At 34.9% G+C, this 27,408-nt stretch overlaps 1 pseudogene; it reads right to left on the bottom strand.

Annotated features, from left to right (window-relative positions):
• Positions 1-7,043: 7,043 nt before the first annotated feature.
• LOC100989108 (large ribosomal subunit protein eL18-like) overlaps positions 7,044-27,408 on the bottom strand; it is a 97,036-nt pseudogene continuing 76,671 nt past the window's right edge.

Below are 27,408 nucleotides of genomic sequence, written 5' to 3'. Positions count from 1 at the left end.
AATCAAAGGAGATTATTTTAGAGCCTTAAGTTTTAAGATCTGCCCTGCTGGGTTTCTGACTTGCATGGGGCCTGTTGCCCCTTTGTTTTGGTCAATTTCTCCCTTTTGCAATGGCAACATTTACCCACTGTCTGTACCCCCATTGTGTCTTGTAAATAACTAACTTGTTTTTAATTTTACAGGCTCATAAGTGGAAGGGGCTTCCCTTGTCTCAGATGAGACTTTGGACTTGGACTTTTGAGTTAATGCTGGAATGAGTTAAGATCGGAGCGACTGTTTGAAAGGCGTGACTGATTTTGAAATGTGAAAAGGATATGAGGCTTTGGAGGGGTCAGGGGTGAAATGATATGGTTTGGCTCATGTCCCCATCCAAATCTCATCTCAAATTGTAATCGCCACCTTTGAGGGTGGGACCTGTTAGGAGGTGATTGGATCATGGAGGTAGGTTTTCTTCCTTGCTGTTCTTGTAACAGTGAATTCTTATGAGATCTGATGGCTTAGAAGTTTCTCTCTCTCTCTCTCCCCCCACCCTCTCTCTCTGCCTTTCCCTCTTAGTCCAATCTGGCAGTGCTTCTGCTGGTATAACATTCCCCCATTCCCCCAGACCTTTATAGTTTCCTGCAAATATGTCACTAGGATTTCTCAATAAACAAGAGATTTCTTCACATTTTTTTTGATAATCCAATCTATATTCCCAGATTAGGCTGAGGAGGTTGAGGAAAACCCTGAGTCAATCTCTTGCTTTTGTTGTCACTACTCTCACTCCCTTCATGTCTCTCTAATAGGACATGTTCTGATTATATTAGAGCCACCCAGATAATCCACAATAATTACCTCAATCTACCTAATCACATCTGTAACATCCCTTTGTCGTATTAGATAACATAATTACAGGTTTCAGTGATTAAACATGGATTTTTGAAGATATCTCAAATAATTATTACATATTTTATTTCCTGGAGAAACTCAGCAATTAGCATTGATATATTGTCTCTCCTCCACTTGACTTCAGCCAAAAGGCCAAGAAGCAATTGCCTCTCCTCTGCTATAAGCAGGCATTCAGAATTCAGCCAAAGAATAAAAAGGAAACAAGTTTCCAGAAAAAAAAAATGAAAATTACCAACCCTATTTGGAATAAAAATTAAACCTGAATGGCTATATAACTCTTTTCAAACTAATTCATAGTGCAGTTATCTAGCCAAAAATATACCAGGCCAATAATATTTTTTTATTCAGGGATCTAATTTAAGATGGTCCTTTTTTTCAGACTTGTACAGGATGTACCAGAACACAACCCATCAGAAAAGAAAAACTCTCCTTTATGAGGTGATTACAGCTTTAATATCAAAATTAGGTAATGACAGTATAAAAGGAAAATTATAGATCAATTTCATTTATAAAATATAAGCAAAATTCTAAATAAATATTAAAAACTTGTCTAGTAAGGGATATAAAAGCAATGCATAATGATTATGCTGTATTTAAATAAGAAAATTTGGCCAGGCGCAGTGGCTCATGGCTGTAATCCCAGAACTTTAGGAGGCTGAGGTGGGTGGATCACCAGGTCAGGAGCTCAAGAACAGCCTGGCCAAGATGGTGAAACCCTGTCCCTACTAAAAATAGAAAAAATTAGCCGGGCATGGTGGCGGGCGCCTGTAATCCCAGCTACTTGGAAGGCTGAGGCAAGGAATTGCTTGAACCCAGGAGGCGGAGGTTGCAGCAAGCCCAGATCGTGCCACTGCACTCCAGCCTGGGTTACAGAGTGAGACTCTGTCTTAAAAAAAAAAAAAAAAAAAAAAAAAAAGTATCAGAGTTTTTCATCAAAATGGGAGAACAATGAGGAATAAATAGTTATTTTATTAAAGTATTTGATCAAATTGAACACCTAATGAATTTTAAAATCTTAACCATGTTATATAAAACAGAAATATTTTTATTCTAATAAACATTTTCAAAATCTACATAATGTATTAAATATAGTTATTAAATGTTAAAAGCTTTCCACTTAAAATCTAGAACAAATCAAAAATGCACACCATTTCAGTTTCTATGTAAAAATTCCCTGGATACCTAGTCGTTATAATAATAAAAATAAAATAAGCAGAAGGTAAATTACAGAGTTAAAGAAATTATTATTTTTCTTAGATGATATAACTGTCAAAGTAAAAAACTCAAGACAGTATGTAAACAATTTATTTAAATTATTAAGACCATTTAACATGTTTGCCAAATGTACAATAAACATAATATATCAAATGCATTCCTCTGCACTAGCAGCAAATATTTTAAAAATACGGTTTTAAAATGTGACACATTTTGTTGTTATAACAGCAAAATATAAAGTGTCTATTAATAAATCTAAAAAATCATAAAGCCTGTAATATTATTGATTTTAATTAAAATGTAGATAGAAATAAAAGAATTAAGAAAATGACGTCAATAGAAGGAATTTGCTATGCTTATAAATAAGATTTAAAAAATTAGAAAAGCCTTTATTCTCCTTAACTTAATCTGCCAATGAAATCAGTTTATCAGATCTTTCTAATACTGATCTGCATGGGCAAAGGACTGAATATAACAAAGGCAATGTTTAAATTGCACATGATGGAGGAACTTGTTCCACAACATGAGAAAACTTACTATAAAATCATATTAGTTACCATCCTGTCAAAATCCTGGAGGGATATAGACATTTCCCAATTAAACAGAACTGAAATCCAAGAAATATCCACATTTCTATGGAAACTTCATACATGGCAGAAATACACTTGCAGATCAGAATGGAAGAAAAAGAGAAATTAATACTGATGGAAAAATTGATTATCTCTTTTGAGAATGTTCTGGGTCTATAACTCTCATCAATAGCAAACACCAATTTCATGTAGTTTAATAAACAGAGAGAGCAAAACTAGAATAATATTTTATCATATCAGTATAGGCAACTTTTTCTAAAGAAACACAAGTAAAGTAAAAATTTAAAAAGAATAGAATTTCTAAGGTATGGAGTATGGAGAGGTAAAATGTTGACTTTAAAGTAGAGATGCCTAACAACCTCTACTTTCACTGAATGATCAAAGTTTCTATGTCATAAATATCATATACCCCTGGTTTGATGCAATGAGTAGGACAGTTTTCTCAAAATCCATATACTCAGTCTCACCATGAGAAAACTTCAGATAAACCCAAATTGAAAACTATTCTACTAAATCTTAATAATTACCCTTCAAAAGTGTTAAGGTTATAAATAACATGAATAGGATGAGAAAATGTCACAGACTGAAGAAGACTATGACAAGATGACTTAATGCAACATGGTATCCTGGCAAAGAAAAATAGAATTCGTAAAAAATTCGGTGGAATCAAGTCTGTAGGTTAGTTAATGGCATTTGACCAATATTAATTTCTTAGTTTTGAAAAATGTGCCCTGGTTAATTAAGATATTTACAGTATAGAAAGCTGAGTGAAGATCTATAGGAACTCTACAATGTCTTTACAATTCTTGTGAAAATCTAAAATTATTTCACAATAAAACTTTTAAAAAGATTCCTGATTTGAATACATTCAAACAATATCAAGAAAAAAGAACTCTATCATAAGACTTTATAATTTAGTTTTAGAGACAAATTTGGAAGAAAATATTGCAATGCCTATAACTGAACATAGATTAATATTCAGAACAGATCAAAAGTGCTACAAAACATAAAACATCACATAAGTAAAAGAGAAACAAACTTTTTGCAAACATCACCTGAAATGAAAAATAAAAAATCCAATATGCTCATCCATTGACTGAAGCTAAGTAAATTGACTTAAATACACTGGGGAGAAATACAGGCATAGCAATATCTAATCAACTCATATATTCAAATAATCTTTAATTCAGCCATTTCACTTTGTTTATTCACTAACTTTCCACATACGTGAACAAGGAAACATGCACAAGAATGACATTTACATTATTATAAAACTAGAAAAAGTTTAAATGTTTATTTAAGAAGAGAACAACTTAATATAGGAATGTTTTTGCAATAATATACTATACAAAAATTAAAATAAGTCAATTCAATGTAAATGCTTAAATTCATTGCTGAAAATTGCTCAAAAGTTGTTGCTGAAAAGAACAGAGAGTTAATTTTTATAGATATGAATATATATGTACAAAATAATGCCATTAAAATATTATCAAAACATTCAAAACAATGGATAGGTGGGACAATTATAAAGATATGTTGGTAGTGATAAAAACAGATTCAAGATTGTGAATTTCTCTGAAAGGTGTGAAGAGAAAATGCTGAGGAAGGAGGACATGCACAGTGAGGCTTCAACTGTTTTAGAAAAGCTATACAGATGCATATTGCACAAATTATTTTTTTAATTCATAGGTGTCACCTAGGTAAAAAGGAGCAGGATTGAATGAAAGAGAATTTTATAGGTTTGTGTCACATTGAAGAAAAAACCCAAGGCTCTAACTGGAGTGGAGCATATTAAAAAATACTGGCGACCTCATTACTTTAAATCTCCCCCAGATTTAAGGATCATAGTGCCAGAGAAATGGCTGAGCGTCTATCAGGCTGCTCTTTATAAACTGCTCTGTAAGTAGTTGTGAAAATTATTAATATGCTTCTCTCATTCTATTGGCATTGATCCTTTATTTCTGGCATTTTGTAAGATGCATATTTACATGTTGCACTTATACTCTAGGGGCTAATTTTTGAGTTTTGGAACAAAATTAAAAATGTTGGAAGATTACATAAACTTAAATGTTATATTTAAATGATTGAGAGGCACTAAGGCAAAATGTCAGCAGGATTCAAACTAGTTTACTAGGAAACTAGTTCCATATGATGGAAAATGTAGCCCTAGACCCATATCCCATTAAAATGTAAATAGATATCCCAATATGTTTCTTCCAAACTTTTTAAATAAAAATTGAGCTGTATTTTATGCATGAGGCTGTAGCTAAAATTGTCTTGTTGCACATGTGCATTGGGATTACTGGAGGTTTTAGTATTTGATGCCAAAAGACTTGAAACTCATACCCAGAAATCCATCTAGAGAAAAGTGAGGTTAAGCTACTATTCCTCATATTGTGTGTGCATTGTGGATTACTGGACCAGATCCAGAAAGTTCACATTAGTTTGAACCAACTTGGAAAACCTATAAAAAGATAGGAGTAGATTAGTTACTGTGAGATTCTTTAGAGTAGGCAGCTCTCACATATTCTAGTTTCTTTATAACTGAAACATCACTGTATTAATGCACCTGTATGTACTTAGAAACATTTTTTTCTCTAGTCAATTATCCCTATACTTGCCAAGAGTAGAAGAATGTGGTGGTTCAGAACAGCAGCTTGGGAGAAATATAGTTGCATATAAAATCTGTACCCACTCATCCACATGCTACATGAGTGACCAAGAGGTAAGTTTCCCAAGCTTTCAGAGTTAATTTTCATCACCTGAAGTGGGAGTTATACGAAATACCTACCTCATAATGGTTTTGTACGGAATGAATTACATAAAGTATCTAGGATGATATTGTAGACATACTAGGGAGTGAAAAGTGATAATTATTTTTATTTATGGCATTATTATTACAAAGCAGACTTAAAATGTAAAGAAATACATTTTATCAAATCTTTGATCTTAATTCTATGTATGTATTTGCTATTATTGATGTTTATAGGAAATAATGTCTTTTAAAAGGAAAATTTATAGGGTGATCATTTCCTATTCCATTGAAACTATCTCACTGCCTCCTCCCCTTAATTCTCTGAAGAAATTGTCTTTCCTATTTCAGAGAAGTGCTACCAAGGGTACTTGAATGATCATCATATTTCTCCAAGTGAAGTAATCTTTTCCCATCTCTGAATCCTCATATTTTGACTCTTTTAACATTTAATATTTTCTTCTTTATGTCATAAATATTTGCATTCATTTAGTTTGCACCACAACTAGCTTTCAAACTTTTTGCCTAACACTTTCAGTAAGGAATACATTTTATAGGGTGATCCAGATTATGCATTCTTATTCTCACCTTTACCATTCAGGCTACTCTAGTCTACTGTTTTCTAGTCTTAGAACAGTATACCTGTTATTACAGAGCACGATAAAAATTGTGACATTTTGGAATTAAGAAACTGCATGGAATGAGAATAAGTTTTGTTAATATGTCAGCAAAACAACTGGCTATTGCAAAATACACATATCCCATGGGTCTTCTCCCCTCTCCTCTCTTCTCCTATCCTTTCCTCTTGTTTTCTCTTCTCGTCTCTTCTCACTACCTTATCCTATCCAAATCTCTTTTTTATCCATCTGTCTCTTCTCATAATCTGGTATCCTAACATATCCTATTTTACTCTAATTAATATTTTAAAATTCTTTACAGAAACTCTAAATTGATTACATACCAAATAAAGCTGTGACCACTGTCTGTAAACCATTTCCCTGGTCTTCTTTAAGTAAGTATGCACGTTAGATTCTTCGTGTGCCTTTAATAGTGTAGAATGGGTTGGGCGTGGTGGCTCATGCCTGTAATCCCAACACTTTGGGAGGCCGAGGTGGGCAGATCACCTGAGGTCAGGAGTTCGAGACCAGCCTAGCCAACATGGCGAAACCCTGTCTCTACTAAAAGTACAAAAATTAGCCAGGAATGATAGCGGGTGCCTGTAATCCCAGCTACTCAGGAGGCTGAGTCAGGAGAATTGCTTGAACCCAGGAAGCACTGCACTCCAGCCTGGGCTACAAGAGCGAGACTGTCTCAAAAAAAAAAAAAGTGTAGAATAGTGCTTTCCGTAGTATAAATGTGTGCAAATATTTATAAATGGACAAATTAATGAAAGGTCTGTTTCAATTCAAAATAACTCAAATTTTGAAGCTCACAGAATTTTTGCTGTTGTTGTTAAGAGCAGTGGTCTATAGAGAAAGAGGATTGTCAAATCCAAACTTATTAGATACAGAAGCATGAGGTTAAGCAATCATGATAAAATGGTATAGCCTTGAAGCACAATTCTTAATTGTTTGAAAGTTTAATCTTTTTCATTTGTGTCAATGATTTATGTTGATGGATTCTGAGTCATCAACATTTTTTTCAACTCTTGTTTTCCTCACAAGTTATTAAACAATAGATTTTTTTCAGATGTCATTTTAATATATTTACTCATGGATTAGGTAACACATTATCAGACTATTTAGTTACCTAAAACAACATTCTTTTATTATCTATCACAGAATGCATGGTTGACAATGCAGATTACAGTGATTACAAAATATTTTGATATCATATGAAAATATTTTTCTTTACACTGCTAGAAAACCCTTGCTCTAGAACTATGGAGAATACAAACTTCAAAATCAAACTTAAAAAGAAAAATCTTCTCCATGAAATTTTAGAATTAAGAAATTGCATTGAATGAAATTTTTATGTCAACAAGGGCAATTGCCTGTATCAAATATGTACATCTCCCATGTGCAGGTCTCCCACTACCCAGTGCATTATGGGACAGAACACAGGTCTAGACATTAGACACCATGAGAGACTTCTTCTTTGTCGTGTGTGATTTGGGAAGAGCCATTCCCTCCTTTGATGTGGGCAGTGACTGGAATCCATAATCAGAAGGGTTGAGCATAATACTGATCTTGAGCCCTATTCTATCAACTTATTGTTCAATGTTTATGAGAGTGTAGGTTCCAGATTTGATGTAATCAGCTGGGATGCAAGCATTGTAGTTGTTCCCAGTCTTGATATTCCATGTCAGAACTCTATAGGGTTAATTACTTTAAAAACTATTCTATAGTGGGTTTCCCTGATGTTCTGTAAGAGGCTATATCTTTCAGAATCCAGCCTCTGGGGAATGGCTTTGGATAAATTGAACTCTACCTCAGAGTGATAGTTTTGAGCAAGTGCAATTCCTCACTGGAAGTTGCTATGGTTTGAATGTGTCCCCCAAAGTTCTGAAACTGACCCAATAGTCACATAGATAGTTTTTCAAATAAACATTGAAATTGACCCTTCTTGTCTTAAAGCTTGAACCTTATATTTGTTTTATCTGAGTTCCTTCCTCAGGAAACCACCTTAGGGCCTCTCAAAAAAAGACTCAAAGAACTGAAACTCACCAGATCACTGCATTCAGACAATGAGATGCAGGACCCCTCATTCATCATGATTGCCTCTTTGCCCTTCCCTAGTTCCTCTTTTACAAAACATTGCTACATTTCTTCCCTGCTATATAAACCTCTAGTTTTAGTTGGTCAGGGAGATGGATTTGAGACTGATCTCCCATCACCTCAGCTGTAGCACCTGATTAGAGCCTTCTTCCTTGGCAATACTTGTCTCTGTGATTTGCTTTTTGTGCAGTGAACAGCAGAACCTAGACAAAATGCCAGGTGTTTCAGTAACAAATTTATGTACTGGAAACTTGATTCCTAATGTGATGGCATTAGGGGATGAAAATTGATGGGAGACGTTTGGGTCATGGGGGCACCACCTGCATGAATAGAATAATGCCATTATTATGGGAATGGTTTTCTTATTTTAAAATATGGGTTTGGCCACCTCTTGCTCTTTGTCTCATTCTTTTTTGCCCCTCCCCCTTCTGCCGTGGGATGAGGCAGCAGGACAGCCCTTGTGAGATGCCAGCCTCTAAATAAAGTTATGTTCTTTATAAATCACTCAGTCTGTGGTATTCTGTTATAGCAGCACAAGACAAGCCAAGACAGAAGCTTTATTAAGCTGCTTTGTAATTTTTTTCATCATTAAAAATCTTTCTTAAAGGTGTAGAACTTGTAATAGAGAAAATAATTTGAAAGGAAAAATTAACAGAACCAATTTTCATAATATATTGGTATATCATCTAACTTAAATTTAGTAAAGGAACTTACTTTTCTAGTTAGTAAATGGAGTATGTTTCCTTTTATTAGCCAAGATTTTGAATATCTCTACTTTATTCAAATTTGGGGGGAAATGGTGGATATTAGGAAGCATAACATATAATGAAGATATATGAGAAAGGGCAATTTATTCATAATAGACTCCAAAATTGTATCAGCAAAATTGACCTTTTTAAAAAACTTCTGGTACTAGTATTTGAAACAGTACTCACATCACATTTACTTCTATTTGAAAAAGGAAAATATGCATACATTATCTAAAGGGGTTGTATAAATGGATTCAGTAGTCAAATTTCCACAGAATGTCATGCCACAATATTCCAGAATTCCAATTACATTTTAGAATTGGACTGTCCACAAAGAAGGTTTTAGGAAGGAACACACATATGTGCACACGTGCACACACACACGCAAACTAAAATTGTCCTGAGTTTATTTCTCGAGGACTTATTTAAAAGGTAAATGAAAGGTACTGATATATCAAATAGAACAATTTTCTAGAAGCCAGTTAAGTGTTGTTTGTCTGAATTTGTTTAAAAATTCATTAAGTAAAAAGCACTTGAAATATAATGGAGCCTATTTGCAAAAACTTCTAAATTTCTGTTATGTAACAACCAAGAAACCTAAAATCATGTACCATGAATCATGTAATTGTTAATATTACAATGAAATTGTTTAGGATCTGAGTCCTAAAAGAAGGGAAAAAAGAAAGAAAAATAAGTTGAGAATAAGCTCTTTTATATAATTCAATTATTTGTAAAAGTTTTATGACTGAGTTCAAATTTGCTAAAGGTAAGAGGTTGTTTTCTTAGCTTCCATACATCTGGTCAAAGCTGTGGCTATGAGAGAGGATATTCAACGAAATATGAGCTTTGATACTAATTTGGGTCTCACCAATGCCAAGGTCAGCTCCTCTGGGTTATAGTAACAGACTATTCATCATACTTTGTCTCCATGTGTGGCCTTGTTCTGAACTGATGAGAATCTGCAGTTCACTGGGCATTGCTTGTGACTGAAGGGCTAAAATTAAATCAAATGACAGGGAATCAGTTGGATTCATCTCTATATATAAAAGATATTTTCTTAGGATAAAGAAGAGTCAAGAAGTAAAGAAACTCTTAGATTCCTTAATTCCAGTTAGATCCAGACATGACATGCTATTTATTCAAAAAATTTATTCTCAGCAAGGGGAGCTTGAGTAGGTAGGTAAAAAATTTGTTTTCAAAGACTTCTTTTTGAATCATTAATCCATTTTCCTCTGCATTTCTAAACTAGCTTTCTTCTAGAAAAAATTTGTTCATTGTTGGTGCTTTGGAAAGAAAGTTTTTGATCACTCTGAAAAAAAGTACACTAAAATGTGAAAGTAGTGCTAACAAATTATGCCCTGACTACAAAATGAAGAAAATTAGAACATATCTCTGAACTCTGAACATATACATTTTAAGAAAAATTTTCTATCTTAAGAAGATAGGAAGGCTCAAAATTAAGATATTAGTTGCATTTTTACAAAGGCATTTGCATTTCTCACATTCAACATTTTACAGTACAAACTAGAATGAGCTAACATTTTGTTTCAATGTTCATAAATACAACGTCAAGAGGCAGCTATCTTAAATTTGGAATAAAATGATTTTGTTTCAAAGCTAAAATTGATTATCTCGCTGTTGTTTAACTTTGAATAAGTCATTTAAATATTTGAGATCTTGGTGTCTAATCTCTTTATAAACTCTAAAATGAATATAATGCTGTTAAACCCACAAGGTGATTGTCATTCTCAGTTTTTTCCCAGTCCTGCCTTACCCACCATTCATAACAGACGCCTACTTCAGTTAATACTCTCCAGTCGATCAAACTAAGGTCTAAGGCTGGTGATTGTACATCCAGTGACAATTTTCCACTGGCTGATTGGGTCTGGAAATTGTCTGGGAAAGAGTTTTCTTACATCAGACACCACAGAAACAATAATTTTTTAATATGATAATGTTTGAGTAATTCTCACCCAAAAGTCTTTCATAAAATCTATTCAAATTATTTAATATAAATTCATTGCATATATTGGAATAATATATCTTTTGGGAATATCTATATTCTCAGTCAAGGAAGCTGGACTCCTACTATATAATTCCACATATAGTTTTAAATGACATTGAATATGTTGTTATAGTATATAAATAGGATGGAATTTAATTTTAAATACTAATAATCAAAAATATATGATAAACTGATTTACTCTGAATCTATGAAAATTTTGACCTTATCTTATATTCTTTTCCATGAATGGTGTATTTACATATTCCAGGAATTATAATAATAACATATGAAATACATATTTATTGATAAGCCCTCCACATATGAGAATTTATAAAATACTATAATTAACTTTTACCTCAGTACAGATTAATCTATCTAATTCCAACTTTTAGTTTCTCCAATGTAATTGCAGGATTATGGAATTGTAACAAATTTACTGTCAAGAATGAGAGGTGAAGACGTTTCTCTACTATCCTCTTATATTTTCTCATTAAATTTTTGTCAACAACAACCTGTAATTTTTTTTTATACTTTAAGTTTTAGGGTACATGTGCACAACGTGCAGGTTAGCTACATATGTATACTGTGCCATGTTGGTGTGCTGAACCCAGTAACTCATCATTTAACATTAGGTATATCTCCTAAAGCTTTCCCTCCCCACTCCCCCCACCCCACAACAGGCCCCGGTGTATGATGTTCCCCTGCCTGTGTCCGTGTGTTCTCATTGTTCAGTTCTCACCTATGAGTGAGAACATGTGGTGTTTGGTTTTTTCTCCTTGCGATAGTTTGCTGAGAATGATGGTTTCCAGCTTCATCCATGTCCCTACAAAGGACACGAACTCATCATTTTTTATGGCTGCATAGTATTCCGTGGTGTATATGTGCCACATTTTCTTAATCCAGTCTATCATTGTTGGACATTTGGGTTGGTTCCAAGTCTTTGCTATTGTGAATAGTGCCACAATAAACATACTGGTTTATGTAAAACAATAACTAAAACACTTAATTTAAACTTAAAATCTTCTTCCAAATTATAGTTTACATGAAGATTGAATTCCATGGCTAAATAGCTTTTGAATTTTTGTCTATGTGTTCTACTAACTTTTAACAACAGCCCCTAGATTTCATTTTTACAAATATGCGTATAAATGATGGGTGAACCCCTAATTGTGCAACATAGTTCCAGTAGTCTCATAGTATCTTTTGATTTTCTTATGGTCTGCTCTATGATTTATTAAATTTAGCACCTATGAAATATATTGAAATGTTAAGCCTGCATAAACCTTTCTACCTAGGTTAACTATTTGGATCTCTCAGTCATAAAAGGTACTTTCCAGGCCTTTCCTGTCTACCATACTTCTAATTTCTTCTGATAAATTTAAAGTGACTTTCCCAGCACTATCACTGCAAATGTTAGTGACCTCTTTATGCTAGAAATTCCTTCCAGAAAAATGATAACTGCCTAGCAGGACTACCATGAATATTAAATGAGATAATACATATGATAGAAACCCAGTGATTGGTACTGTGGACTGTCAGTATTAGTTTCCTTCTTTTCCTGGCTAAAAGGAAACAAAAAGAATACCTCATCACTAAGCAGGTGCTGAGAGACATTGATTAAATTTAGGCCATATTTCAAAGTAGTTATTCCATTAGAATGCTTTAACTAGGACACTAATTAGAAAATGGCATAGATAGTGCTTAGTTTTGGCTGCTATTACAATTTCTGGCATAGAAAAACTATACTTATTTCATTCAGAGACTGTAGAATTACACTGTATCCACTTTAAAACATACCTCCACTTATAAGTTGATTCCATCTGAAAAGAGGAATGAATGCTTGATTAATTATATTTGTGTTGTTTTATTTTATCTAAAGATAAAGTAATATAGAAACTTATAGATGCTTATTGAAAATAAGTGTGATTTTTGAAGTACTCTGTGACATTATCATAGACAAGGAAATACTTTAAATGAAGTAAAATTGATAGATTGCATATACTAAGCATGCATTGATTAAATATAGGAAAAGGGTTTTCAGAGATAATTTACATAAGAAAAAATATTTTTAGGCAGAATAGAGCCAAGCTCTTTTACATATCTCCAAAATAATATTAGGCTGTTTTTCAGGGGTCTATTTCTTGGTGAATACTGAATGTGAATATTTCACACCCCTCCAACCCTCAGCTCAGTGAGTTTGTCTAAAGATATGTTTACCTTCTTATTCTTTCAGTCAAAATTGGCAGACACCTCTAGGGAACATGTCTTTCAATGAAGGGCTTTTGTCTCTGAAGTTTCACCATTTTAATACATTAGCTCCACAAGCCCTATTGCCTTGTTAAAACTCTTACATATTAAGTTTGTTTTTTTTTCTTTTTAAAAGAATTTAAAGTTATTCTCAGTGGAAGCGTTACTCCAAATTATATCATGTGTCATTTTTGGTAGTGGAACTACTTGGTACTCTTCTTAAATTTAATTATTAGGAAGAGGTAGAAGGTAAAATAACAAAATCAGCTTCATATACTCCAGTATTGTGTTGCTGGTCGTAGAAGAGGCTAAAAATTTGGCATTCAGCATTCACTAAAAAAGTAGAGCCCTGGCCGGGCTCGGTGGCTCACACCTGTAATCCCAGTAATTTGGGAGGTCGAGGCAGGCGGATTACGAGGTCGGGAGATCGAGACCATCCTGGCTAACATGGTGAAACCCTGTCTCTACTGTAAAATACAAAAAATTAGCCGGGCGTGGTGGCAGGCGCCTGTAGTCCCAGCTACTCAGGAGGCTGAGGCAGGAGAATGGCCAGAACCCAGGAGGCGGAGCTTGCAGTGAGCCGAGAACTCCAGCCTGGGTGACAGAGCGAGACTCCGTCTCAAAAAAAAAAAAAAAAAAAAAAGAAAAGAAAAAAAAGTAGAGCCCCCCAAAATAGCCCAAACATTAGTTTGGCACCCTGAACTGTTATTATACTAAGTAAAAATTTAATATACCGAGTAAAAAACAGCTAGTCACAGAAGACCACATTTTTTTTAATTCCATTTATAAGAAATGTCCAGAATAGGCAAATTTATAAAGCCTGGAAGTACAGTAGAATTTTTCTTGTGTCACCCACCTTGGAGGAAATGCAGAGGGATTGCTCATGAGTATGAGATTTCTTTTTGAGGTGATGAAAATAAACTAATATTTATTGTGATAATAGTTGTACACCTCTGTGAATATACTAACACAGTTTGAATTTTATATTTTAACTGGTGCATCACATGTCATGTGAATTATATCTCAAACTATAACTTTAAAAATGAAAGCAAAACAAAGACATTTCCAGGGAGAGAAAAACAAATAACCAATCATCAGACCTAATTGCAATAAAAAGTCAGATATTTCTATGGCTAAATAGAAGATAAAATAAAATGAACAGATGAAAGCTTGGATATTTAGAAAGAAAAAATGGAAAAATATGTACAGAAAAACACTAAATAAATTTTAAATCTATAAATTAATGATAATTTTTATATATTCAAAATTTATAAAATAAAATGCATGAAAAAATAAAGTAAGAGAAATATACTAATAAGTGTTAAAGTGTTCTAAGGTTTTTTACTTGGAAGTACAAAAGTAGTAATTTTCCAGCACTATTTGTTGAAAAGACTACTCTTTTCTCCATTACATTGTCTTTAAACCCTTTTCAAAAATCATTTGAACATAAATGTGAAAGTTTATTTCTAGACTTCCAATTTTATTCCATGGATCTATGTGTCTGTCCTAATGCCACTGCCACACGGACTTGATTACTATAGTTTTGCAGTTAGTTTTGAAATCAGAAGTGTGAGTCATCTATTTTTGTACATTTTCAAAATGGTCTTGACTATTCATGGTCCCTTGAGATTTAATAATCAGCTTGTCAATTTCTCCAAAGAAGCCTTTTAGGATTATGAGTGGGATAGTGTCTAACTTGAAGATTGATTCTAAAATGATTGCCATTTTTACATTAATAACTTCTAATTTATGAACATATGATGTTAGTCCATTTATTTAGATCCTTTTTAAATTCGTTCAGAAATGTTGTGTAGTTTTCAGTGTATATATCTTGCTTTTTTTTGCTAAGTTGATTTGTATTTTATTCTTTCTGAAGCTCTTGTAAATGACAGTAATTTACAATAAACTTAGTAAGTCAAAAACATATATTTATATTTTTAAAACAAGATAAAAAATCGGAATATAACTATTGCCCCACCTGAGATGTGAATCATCCCTTTGTCCAGTGTGTCCACACTCTCCAAGCTACCTGCCTGTTAATCACTCAATAGCCATCTCCCTTATCAGATCAAGTGTCAAATATCACAGTGCGTATGCGCCACTAGCCCTATTTGAGGTAGTAATGGCCCCAAAGTGCAAGAGTAGTGATACTGGCAATTTAGATATTCCAAAGAGAAGCTGTAAAATGCTTTCTTTAAGTGAAAATGTAAAAATTTTTGACTTAATGGAAAAAAAGGAAGTCATATGTTGAGGTTGCTAAAATCTATAGTAAGAAATGCATCGTCTATCTGTGAAGCTGTGAAGAAGGTAAAAGAAATTTGTGCTAGCATTGCTGTCACACCTCAAACTGCAAAAGTTATGGCAACAGTGCATAAGTGCTTAGTTAAGGTGGAAAAGCCATTAAATTTGTGGATGGAAGACATAAACAGAAACGTGTTTCAATTGACAATGATGTGTTATGTCAGAATGCATTGAGGCTATATGACAACTTCAGCAGGAAGTCCCTGAAACAAGAAACACAAAGCCATTTACTTCAAATTAGAGACAGTGCACAGATTCAGGAATGGGTTTAAACTAAAAAATGTAAAAATTGCTGGGTAGGTTGTGTCTGCTGATTAAACTTAATGAGAGATATGTATATTTATGAAAAAAAATGATATATATAGGGTTCCATGCTATCTGTGGTTTCAGGCATCCACTGAGGGTCTTAGAATATATCACCCAAAATAAGAGGGAGTTACTGGACTTTTGTTTGAAGAAAAGCAGAGAGAAAACTGTAATAGCTGGAGCTAGAGGTATATGAAAAAAAATTGTTTCTCTTAAGATAAAATATCCCATAACATGATTATATACTAATCAGAATGGTAATAGACAAAGTAGGTTTAATTAATGAACTGAAGTCCTTAATATGGTGAAAGGTGAGTTTATCCACAACAAAAAGGGAAATGGCCTTTTCTTGGAAATCATTAGGAAAGGTTGAATGGAGGAAGAAGAACAAGTTTGAGTGGCTCCTGAAGCGGGGAAGAAATATGAAAATGAGTTTAAAATATTATAAATCGAATTATTCCTAATGAGACCTTTTGTGGCAGAATAACCTAATAGGTACATAGGTTAGAAGATTCCGTGTATTGTCATATTTCAAGGATTGAGTATGGTAGGGGTTAATTTGAATAGAAGAAAGAGAAGGACAGGAAGAATTTGAATTCTCTAGAAAACCCTGAAGAGGGAGAAAAGAGGCAGGGTATAACATATGTGAGAAATGAGATGAGGACATCCTTAAAGTGAGAGACACTAAAGAAATGGTGTCAAGAGAAACATATGAAATGGCATTTATAAATTATTTGATTATGGATACCACTTAATAAACACATTTTCTCAGTCTTCCCTGTGAATTTTTAAATTATATACACATTACTCACTAATGTTCATATCTACCCAGGGATAGAAGAATGATTTAAAACGCATTGATTTCGTGTCTGAGAAGCCCTATGAAGCACATAAATAGCATTTGTGCACACAGGAGTGCCAGAAAGGGACACTTTGAACTCTGGAAGTCATTGCCAGTAACTGTTTCTGAAAGGATTCTTGCCTGTCCTCACGGAGCCATCCTACCATCAAGCTGGGCATGTATTTGACTTTAAATTCTGCCTCTTGAGCACTTGAAAACATGTGTCTTTCCTGTTTGTAATAATCAATGAGGTACTGTGTAGCTGATGTCACTACAACACCTATTTGGAGATGCTCTGTGTGGTAGACCAAAAAAGCCTGATGTTACTTACTGCCAACACAAACATATAAGATTGTGTTCAGACCCCTAACATGCCCCTACCATACTTTCAAATTCCAAGAGCTGAAGTAAATCAATAACTCAGGTTGGGAAGCCCTGAAGAAAAGATACTGAGGTTCTAGAACGGAGGTGTGGTAAGTGCTGTAGTGGCTGAATCCATAAGGCATTTCCGAAATGGTATTAGATAATGTTGGTATTCAATTTTTTATGTAACACTTCAGAAAAATTCAAGCAAAGATACAAGTCAAGATGGCTAGGATTCTTATTTCCAACAATTGACAGTAAAGGTATTTCATCATCTGAGACCAGAAGGCAGAAGGAGAAGCAAACTTTTGGAGTGGAAGACAATGAGTTTGTTTTTGACAAATAAGTTTTAGAGTGATTACAGCACAAACATTATAAATAAATTTCAAGCAGGAAGTTGGTTATAAAATATAGGTCAATTATTTCTCTAATGTTCATCACTTTTTTGAGATTGCACAATCTTGAAGATAAGGAATAAATTTTTTTTTAAATATTAGGAAAGATAAAAAACACTGCTAAAAACAAAATGGCTATTAGAGTACTTAGATATAGTTTCTCATGAAAGTGATGTGAGGGAGACCTGGCTGCAGGATTGAAGCCATTTTGGAACATAAACACACAAAATTATGATCAGCTGATGATTAAATATTTGATAAATGTATTAACCAAAGTGAGAAAAAAATAATCACAATCTTTAGAGACTCATCAGACTGTGGAAGGCGTGGCTTTGCCTCCTTCAGATTATCAACCAAGCAGTTAGATCTGTGTACATCTTTCCTTAGTCCTCCAGGAGAGCTACCAGCCACTGGCTTCTGTTTGATAAATAGAAAGCAGCTGGTGTCTCAAGGATGGCTATTAATCTCCTCACAAGATAAAAGGAACTGGCAAAGCTGAGGAATGCTTTGTAATCATTGATTCATGCATTCCTTTCCGAAGAATAATAAAAGATCTTTGAAGCAGTTTCTGTTTAGAAGATGGATGCATTTTAATTGATACATGGTCATTTTAAGAAGTCAGGGTGTACCAATTTGAAGTCAGAATTTTAAACAAAAAAAACTATTTTTTATTAAACTTTAAGTTCTGGGATACATGTGCAGAATGTGCAGGTTGGTTAAATAGGTATACATGTGCCATGGTGGTTTGCTGCACCCATCAACCCGTCATCTAGGTTTTAAGCCCCGCATGCATTATGTATTTGTCCTAATGCTCTCCCTCCCCTTGGCCCACACCCCCTGACAGGTCCTGCTGTGTGATGTTCCCCTCCCTGTGTCCATGTGTTCTGATTGTTGAACTCCCACTTATGAATGAGAACATGCAGTGTGTGGTTTTCTATTCCTGTGTTAGTTTGCTGAGAATGATGGTTCACAGCTTCATCCAGGTCCCTGCAAAGGCCATGAACTCATTCTTCTTCATGTCTGCATAGTATTCCATGGTGTATATGTGCCACATTTTCTTTATCCAGTCTATTATTGATGGGAATTTGGGTTGGTTCCAAGTCTTTGCTATTGTGAATAGCACTGCAGTAAACATAGGTGTACATGTGTGTTTATAGTAGAATGATTTATAATCCTTTGGGTATATACCCAGTAATGAGATTGCTGGGTCAAATGGTATTTCTGATTCAAGATCCTTGAGGAATCGCCACATAGTCTTCCAGAATGGGTGAACTAATTCGCACTCCCACCAACAGTATAAAAGCATTCCTATTTCTCCACATCCTCTCAGCATCTGTTGTTTCCTGACTTTTTAATGATAGCCATTCTAACTGGCATGAGATGGTATCTCACTGTGGTTCTGCTTTGCATTTCTCTAATGACCAGTGATGACGAGCTTTTTATCATGTTTGTTGCCCACATAAATGTCTTCTTTTGTGATGTGTCTGTTTGTATCCTTTGCCCACTTTATGATGGGGTTGTTTGTTTTTTCTTGTAAATTTGTTGAAGTTCCTTGTAGATTCTGGATATTAGACCTTTGTCAGATGGATAGATTGCAAAAATTTTCTCCCATTCTGTAGGTTGCCTGTTCACCCTGATGATAGTTTCCTTTGCTGTGCAGAAGCTCTTTGATTTCATTAGATTCCATTTGTCAATTTTGGCTTTTGTTGCCGTTGCTTTTGGTGTTTTAGTCATGAAGTGTTTGCCCATGCCTATGTCCTGAATGGTATTGCCTAGGTTTTCTTCTAGAGTTTATGGCTTTAGGTTTAAGCCTTTAATCCATCTTGAGTTAATTTTTGTATGAGATGTAAGGAAGGTGTTCAGTTTCAGGTTTCTGCATATTGCTAGCCAGTTTTCCCAGCACCATTTATTAAACAGGGAATCCTTTCTCCATTGCTTGTTTTTGTCAGGTTTGTCAAAGATCAGATGGTTTTAGATGTGTGGTGTTATTTCTGCAGACTCTGTTCTGCTCAATTGGTCTATATATCTGTTTTGGTACCAATATCAGCTCTTAATTACTGCCTCAATTTCAGAACTTATTATTGGTCTATTTAGGGATTCAACTTCTTCCTGGTTTACCCTTGGGAGGGTGTATATGTCCAGGACTTTATCCATTTCTTCTAGATTTTCTAGTTTATTTGCATACAGGTGTTTATAATATTCTCTGATGGCAGTTTGTATTTCTGTGGGAAAAGTGGTGATACCCCCTTTATCATTTTTTATTATGTACATTTGATTCTTCTTTCTTTTCTTCTTTATTAGTCTGGCTAACAGTCTATTCTGTTAATCTTTTCAAAACACCAACTCCTAGATTCATTGAGTTTTGGAGGGTTTTTCATGTCTTTATCTCCTGCAGCTCTGCTCTGATCTTAGTTATTTCTTGTCTTCTGCTAGCTTTTGAATTTGTTTGCTCTTGCTTTTCTAGTTCTTTTAATTGTGACGTTAGGTTGTCAATATTAGGTCTTTCCCACTTTCTTCTGTGGGGATTTAGTGCTATACATATCCCTCTAAACACTACTTTAGCTGTGTCCCAGAGATCCTGGTATGTTGCGTCTTTGTTCTCATTGGTTTCAAAGAATTTATTTATTTCTTCCTTAATTTCATTATTTACCCAGTAGTCATTTAAGAGCAGGTTGTTCAGTTTGCCTGTAGTTGTGCAGTCTTGAGTGAGTTTCTTAATCTTGAGTTCTAATTTGATTGCACTGTGGTCTGAGAGACTGTTTATGATTTCCATTTGCTGAGGAGTGTTTTACTTTCAATTATCAGGTCGATTTTATAATAAGTGCTATGTGGTGCTGAGAAGAATGTATATTCTGTTGATTTGGGGTGGAGAGTTCTGCAGATGTCTGTTAGTTCTGCTTGGTACAGAGTTGCGTTCAAGTCCTGAATATTCTTGTTAATTTTCTGTCTCATTGATCTGTCTAATATTTACAGTGGGGTGTTAAAGTCTCCCACTATTATTGTGTGGGAGTCTAAGTCTCTTGGTAGGTCTCTAAGAACTTGCTTTATGAATCTGGATGCTCCTGTATTGAGTGCATATATATTTAGAATAGTTAGTTCTTGTTGCATTGATCCCTTTACCATTATGTAATGCCTTTTTGTCTTTTTTTTATCTTTGTTGGTTTAAAATCTGTTTTATCAGAGACTAGGATTGCAACCCCTGCTTGTTTTTGCTTTCCACTTGCTTGGTAAATATTCCTTCATCCTTTTATTTTGAGCCTATGTGTGTCTTTGCACATGAGATGGTTCTCCTGAATACAGCACACTGATGGGTCTTGACTCTTTATCCAATTTCCCAGCCTGTGTCTTTTAATTGAGGCATTTAGCTCATTTACATTTAATGTAAATATTGTTATGTGTACATTTCATCCTGTCAACATGATGCTAGCTGTTTATTTTATACATTAGTTGATGCAGTTTCTTCGTAGTGTCATTGGTCTTTATACTTTGATATGTTTTTGCAGTGGCTGGTACTGGCTTTTCCCTTCCATATTTAGTGGTTCCTTCAGGAGCTCTTGTGAGGCAGACCTGGTGGTAACAAAATCCCTTAGCATGTGCTTGTTTGTAAAGGACTTTATTTCTTCTTTGCTTGTGAAACTTAGTTTGACTGGATATGAAATTCTGGGTTGAAAATTCTTTTCTTTATGAATGTTGAATATTGGCCCATACTCTCTTCTGGCTTGTAGGGTTTCTGCAGAGACATCTGCTGTTTGTTGGATTGGCTTCCCTTTGTAGGTAACCTGACCTTTCTCTCTGGCTGCCCTTAACATTTTTTCCTTCATTTCAACCTTGGAGAATCTGATGATTATGTGTCTTGCGGTTGCTCTTCTTGAGGAGTATCTTGGTGGTGTTCTCTTATTTCCTGAATTTGAATGTTGGCCTGTCTCGCTAGGTTGGGGAAGTTCTCCTGGATAATATCCTTAAGTATGTTTTCCAGCTTGGTTCCATTCTCCCTGTCACTTTCAGGTACACCAATCAATTGTACATTTGGCCTTTTCACATAGTTTCATATTTCTTGGAGGCTTTTTTCATTCTTTTTCATTCTTTTTTCTCTAATCTTGTCTTCATGGTTTATTTTATTAAGTTGATCTTCAATCTCTGATATCCTTTCTTCCCCTCGATCAGTTCAGCTATTGATATTTGTGTATGCTACACAAAGTTCTTGCACTGTGTTTTTCAGCTCCACCAGGTTATTTATGTTCTTCTCTAAAGTGGTTAATCTAGTTAGCAGTTCCTGTAACCTTTTATCAAGGTTCTTAGCTTCCTTGCATGGGGTTACAACATGCTCCTTTAGCTTAGAGAAGTTTGTTATTGCTCACCTTCTTAAGTCTATTTCTGTCAATTTGTCAAAGCCATTCTCTGTCCAGTTTTGTGCCCCTGCTGGAGAGGAGTTGTGATCGTTTGGAGAAGAGAGATTCTGGTTTTTGGAATTTTCAGGATTTTAGTGCTGATTTTTCCTCATCTTCGTGGATTTTTCTACCTTTGATCTTTGATGCTGTTGGCTTTTGGATGGGGTTTTTCTGTGGGCATCTTTTTCATTGAGATTGATGTTATTGCTTTCTGTTTGTTAGTTTTCCTTCTAACAGTCAGGCCCCTCTTCCACAGCTCTGCTGGTATTTGCTGGAGGTCCACTCCAAACCCTGTTTGCCTGGGTATCACCAGTGGAGGCTGTAGAACAGCAAAGATTGCTGCCTGTTCCTTCCTCTGGAAGCTTCGTCCCAGAGGGGCACCCTCCTGATGCCAGCCAGAACTTTCCTGTATGAGGTGTCTGTTGATCCCTGCTGAGAGGTGTCTCCCAGTTAAGAGATACAGAGGTCAGGGACCCACTTGAGGAGGCAGTCTGTCCCTTAGCAGAGCTCAAGAGCTGTGCTGGGAGATCTGCTGCTGTCTTCAGAGCAGGCATGCAGGATCATTTAAGTCTGCTGAAGCTGTGCCCACAGCTGCCCCTTCCCCCAGGTGCTCTGTAGCAGGCAGATGGGAATTTTTTCTACAAGTCCTTTACTGGGGCTGCTGCCTTTCTTTCAGAGATGCCCTGCCCAGTGAGGAGAAATCTGGAGAGGCAGTCTGGCCCCAGGTGTTTGGCTACACTGTGGTGAGTTCTGCACAATCATAGTTAACACTGTGAGGGGAAAACCACCTACTAAAGCCTCAGTAATGGCAGACACCCCTCCTCCCACCAAGCTCGATTGTCCCGGGTTAACTTCAGACTGCTGTGCTGTCAGTGAGAATTTCAAGCCAGTGGTTCTTAGCTTGCTGGGCTCCATGGGAGTGGGACCCTCTGAGCAAGACCACTTAGCTCCCTGGCTTCAGCCCCTTTTCCAGGGGAGTGAATGGTTCTGTCTCGCTGGGTTTCCAGGTACCCCTGGAGTGCAAAAAAGAAAAAAAAAAAAAACTCCTGCAGCTAGCTCAGTGTCTGCCCAAACAGCTGCCCAATTTTGTGCTTCAAACCCAGGGCCCTGGTGGTGCATGCACACGAGGGAATCTCCTGGTCTATGGGTTGCAAAAACCATGGGAAAAGCATAGTATCTGGGCCATATAGCACAGTCCTTATGGCACAGTCCCTCACAGCTTCCCTTGGATAGGGGAGGGAGTTCCCTGGCCCCTTGAACTTCCTAGGTGAGGCAATGCCCCACCCTGCTTCTGCTCACCCTCCATGGGCTGCACCCACTTTCTAACCAGTCCCAATGAGATGAGCTGGCTACCTCAGTTGGAAATGCAGAAATCACCCAACTTCTGTGTTGGTCTTGCTGGGAGCTGCAGACTGGAGCTGTTCCTGTTCAGCCATCTTGCCAGAAAGTCTAAACAAAGTTTCTTACTCAGAGCAAACTATTACCTAAAGGTGTATATTGTATGAAGTTTCTTAGTGTCTTTCATTATAGAGTAGAATCACAAACCTGGTCAATTCTAGGAGGAGTCAACTAAAAGTTCTTCTTCTTGGTCTTAACATCCTTTCTACCATCTACTCAACTGTATTTTAGGGCTAAAAACTGAAACATAGTGATTTAGGTTTTAGAACAATACATTTATTTAAAAGAATAGTATATGGACCTCAAAATGAATAGTAGCCATTGGAATGTCTTTGTAGGTTCAATTTTTTTAAATATGAGAATTACTTATTATTATAATGCACATTATTCAATATAATTTACTTTATTACAATATTAATCAACTGGAAGAGATCCAAAATTTCTTTGAAAATAGTTGAAAGAAAATTTATTTTCTTAAACAGATATTTTATATAAATGAAATTAAATTGTTTAATCACACAACCATGTAATATTGCATGTTACATATATATTGCAAATATGCTTATTACATATTATTATTATTATTATTACTATTATTATTATTGAGATAGAGTCTTGCTCTGTCGCCCAGGCTAGAGTGCAGTGGCATGATCTCGGCTCACTGCAAGCTCCGCCTCCTGGGTTCACGTCATTCTCCTGCCTCAGCCTCCCCAGTAGCTGGGACTACAGGTGCCTGTCACCACGCCTGGCTAATTATTTATATTTTTAGTAGATATGGGGTTTCACCATGTTAGCCAGGATGGTCTCAATCTCCTGACCTCATGATCCGCCCGCCTCAGCCTCCCAACACATATGTATATTATAAATTAAAAATGTAATTTTTAAATATTTTATACTTAAAAATAGTAACTTGATAAAGTCATATTCAGTCCAGAGCTTTTTAAATATGGGTCCAACGATAATTAGTAATAATTCAATAGCTTCCTCATCAAATCCATAATCAGATACCCAAGGCCTTATATAGCAGAAATTGTGATGGACAAATATACAAATGTGTAAATGAAGAAAATCTTCCCTCTGACAATTCCACAGTACTTTTTTAATCCCTGTTTATAAGAATCATTTGGAGTTAACTCAGGATGGAATTTGGAATGCCTATCTACTATATCTAGATAGGTGGAGGATATAGTTGACACAAATAAGGCTGAAACTCTTATTATGAATAAACACAAAATAGAATGCAAGGGAAGGGAAGATTAATTCATAGCAGTTTTTATGAACTGGTTATAGTTCATATTTTTCTATTATTTATGCTTGGTCAGTAAATAAATGATTATTAATTTTATGGATTTTCATGGCCAGATATTATTTGAATACATATAACTTCCCACAACCTTTAAACCAAAAATTAGGAGAGATTAAACCTAGTAAGTACAACAAAAGCCCTAGAAATCTTATTTTTTTTGCCCATTTAAAAAAGCTTAATAAAATACTATGTCATTAATCCAAAAAATAAATGAATTTTGAAATATATACAGATTAATTTATTTTTTCAGGAAACTATTTCACTTGGAGTTAGAAATATTTATTTCTAAACCAAAAATAAATGCAATACTGCTAACAAATTTTTTTTTAAAAAACTATATATTCAGTTGTTGTTCTTAGGTGATTTTTAAATTGTTTTTAAAGCCCTAAACAAGTTTCTATCCAAGATACTGAACGTGTTTGCAGTATTTCTGATCAAAACTATGTCCCAAAATACATTAAGAATTCCCACTTTAAACTTCCTTATATAAGCCAAAGCATAATGTTAGGTAAGTGTTTTGAATGTATGAATATCTTTGTTTCCTCTCAGTGACACATAGAGTCCTATATTTTGGTTTGTGAAGTTATATCTTTTTATTAATTGTTTCTGTGTATGTGTGTGCATATATTGATGTATTAGCTCATTAATAATGAGTCAATTTTTCTTCCATTTCTGAAAGGTTGATAATAGTTATTCATATTAATAAAATTAATATTGATATATAAAGAGACAATAGTGCCTCAGCACCGACATTTATAATTTCTCTTGCAGAACCACTTTCATTTACTCTAGTTACAAAAGTTGCCAGAAACTGTATTCAATACTTTGGTGTTCTAAGTATCAATATATTGATTAAACATATTTTTACATTGAATAAACTTGTATGTCACTCTCATAAGTGCTCTAAGATTTCATATCTATTTTAATATTATGATTATTTTTATAGTACAGATTTACTTCAAACTTGCTGTGGTCTACATGTTGGTGTCCCCCAAAATTCATATGTTAGAACCGAATCTGTAACTTCATATTAAATCAATGTCCATTGCTAATAAGAAGGATTTAATTTATGCTTCAATCCTGGCAGTTAAGATTTGATCACTACATTCTAGTGAATGAAGAATGAGGCCCTCTTTATTCTTTTACCACCATAGAGAAACATCATAAAAGCTTTGGGAAAAGGTATTAAGGGGGGAAAAAAAAAACTAGGACAATCCCCTCATAGTTTTCATAATCAAGGATTTGTTTATAATAAAACATTCACAATTTTGCAAATGAGTACATAGAAATTTTAGTATTTTTTTATTTAGAAAGTGCAAAATGGGGCCAGGTGCGGTGACTCACGCCTGTAATCCTAGCACTTTGGGAGGCCAAGGTGGGCAGATTGCCTGAGCTCAGGAGATCATTAATATACTATATTAATATAGTAATATTAGGAGTTCGGGACTTTGGGGGAAGTGATTAGGTTATGAGTGCTTCACCCTTATGAATGGGATTGGTGATCTAATAAAAAAGGCTTGAGGGAGGCTGTGTCCTTCTACCATGTCAGGAGGCAACAAGAGGTGCAATCTATGAAGCAAAGAGCAACTTCACTAGACACTGAATTTGATGGAGCCTTTATCTTGGACTCCCCAGTCTCTGGAATGGTAAGCAATACATTTCTATGATTCATAAATTACCAGTCTAAGGTATTTTGTTATAGCAGCCAGAATGGACTAAGGCAAAGGTTATCCTAATTATGTAGGAGTTTTGGTCATTTTGCAATTTTTTTTTTTTTTTTTTTTTTTGGAGATGGAGTCTTGCTTTGTCACCCAGGCTGGAGTGCAGTGGTGCGATCTGGGCTCACTGCAACCTCTACTTCCCGAGTTCAAGCAAGTCTCCTGCCTCAGCCTCCAGAGTAGCTGGGAGTACAGGTGTAAGCCGCTGCCACACCCGGCTAATTTTTTTTAATATATTTTAGTAGAGACTGGGTCTCACCGTGTTGCCTGACCTGGTCTCCAACTCCTGAGCTCAGGCAATCTGCCTGCCTCGGCCTCCCAAAGTGCTAGGATTACAGGCGTGAGTCACCGCACCTGGCCCCATTTTGCACTTTCTAAATAAAAAAATACTAAAATTTCTATGTACTCATTGGCAAAATTGTGAATGTTTTATTATAAACAAATCCTTGACTATGAAAACCATGAGGGAACTGTCCTAGTTTTTTTTTTTTCCTTAATACCTTTTCCCAAAGCTTTTATGATGTTTATGGTGGAAAAAGAATAAAGAGGGCCTCATTCTTCATTCACTAGAGTGTACTGATCAAATCTTAACTGCCAAGATTGAAACATAAATTAAATCCTGCTTATAGGCAATGGACATTGATTTAATATGAAGCCACCGATGCTATTGACAGGCTAGTCAGAAAGCTACATCTTACTACTAGTAAAATTTACAAACTGAGAGTTATGTTGTCTAATGCTTTTGGAGGTCATGGAAGATGGATTCTAGATCTTCTAATTAGGACTACTCTTAATTTTTAAACTATGCATTTTTAAAAACATATTTATATATGTATATATATAAATATATATGCATATATACTTATAAATATATATACATATATAAGTATATATGCATATATACTTATAAATATATATGTATATATATTTATAAATATATATATTTATAAATAAGTATATATATATAAATATTTACAACATATTTATATATACTAGATGTCCTGTGACATTGTCAGGATTGCAGCAATTAAGCCACTTGCTGCAGTAAAGAGATGGAGTTAGAGTACTGGATGACAATTGTCATTCAATTGTTCTTACTTTTCGTCATGTAGCTTGGTTACACAGATTGAATTAATCATAGCTTAACACATTATCACTACTGGAACATTCATGATGCATTTTTACCCTTAATTTATCCAGTTATTCAGTTAAATAAAGATAATTTCTCA

Source organism: Pan paniscus, chromosome 9, assembly GCF_029289425.2.
Source record: "Pan paniscus chromosome 9, NHGRI_mPanPan1-v2.0_pri, whole genome shotgun sequence".
NCBI lineage: Eukaryota > Metazoa > Chordata > Mammalia > Primates > Hominidae > Pan > Pan paniscus.
The sequence above is the reverse complement of the archived record's forward strand: the minus strand, read 5'-3'. Positions and strand labels throughout refer to the sequence as shown.